This window comes from Schistocerca nitens, chromosome 9 (genome assembly GCF_023898315.1).
Source record: "Schistocerca nitens isolate TAMUIC-IGC-003100 chromosome 9, iqSchNite1.1, whole genome shotgun sequence".
NCBI lineage: Eukaryota > Metazoa > Arthropoda > Insecta > Orthoptera > Acrididae > Schistocerca > Schistocerca nitens.
Genome location: NC_064622.1, coordinates 511,594,429 through 511,595,459, shown reverse-complemented (window position 1 = coordinate 511,595,459; position 1,031 = coordinate 511,594,429).

The window sequence follows — 1,031 nt, the reverse complement described above, 5'->3', positions numbered from 1 at the left end:
GACATCGATTACACTGCTCAATCAGTCTTTCACTAGCAACTACCCAAGTATTTGTTGTAGTGATCGGTTCTCCTAAATCCTAGAGGCTAGAATTCTGGCGGCAGGAATTTTTTTTCGTGATATTTGGCTGGCAAAACGTGTATAACATCGCTGCAATGTCACGGACTGAAACTCAAAGCTCTCCACAGTGTCACTTTGACTGAAGGGATGCGCCACTGTTGTTGGTTAGTGGTTCTTTCGATGGAACCGATAAATTAGATGGGCCACTTGGTCCTACATGACAATACAAAAAGAGGAACTAAATTCGGACAATATTATCTCCTACTCCATTCATTTCGCTGTACTAGTTTTCTACTAAACAATGAAGTGGGCGCCAGGTATTCCTACAAAAGATTTACAAGTCGAAAATCCATGAAACAGGGCCCCCTAAAATTTGAGTCTGCCACTCTGGAGAAAGTCTAATGAAAATGAATGTAGCACACTGTCTTGAGCAGCAGTTGCGGATGCACTCTGCACCTTAGGACCGTGCCTCGGTCTTGTCTTTGCTGTATGCGCGTTTCTGTTGCTTATAAAACAGTTCCCGTTGTCAACCTCAAATCTCTCGAGCTACTGGGTATACTGCACTATCAGTGTTACACCCATAAAATAGATGCCAATGTGAGGCTTGTAAGTAAAGGCCATCATACGATCCGAATGGCTCGAATGCTGATTTATGCTATTCTATACTGTATTTACTGCAACTAACAACTAGGCTAATAGCTGTAAACTGAGCCGTGGCTGGCTCATGCTATGCGGTGGATTAAACCTTCATTGCGATTCTGTCTTTACTCTCCCGCGGTTATCGCGATTATGCTGTTATCCTCTCTTTCCGCGGATGGCAGCAGCAATGTGTAACAATATTCGCACCTTGTGCTATCTTTGACCTGGCGCTTATAGTTTCCGGCTGGGCGGTGTGCGACGAGTCGGTCGGTTGGCGTGGAGCAGCGAGGAATTTTCGGCGGGGCGTAGTTTGTCCGGGGCCCGCTGGCGGT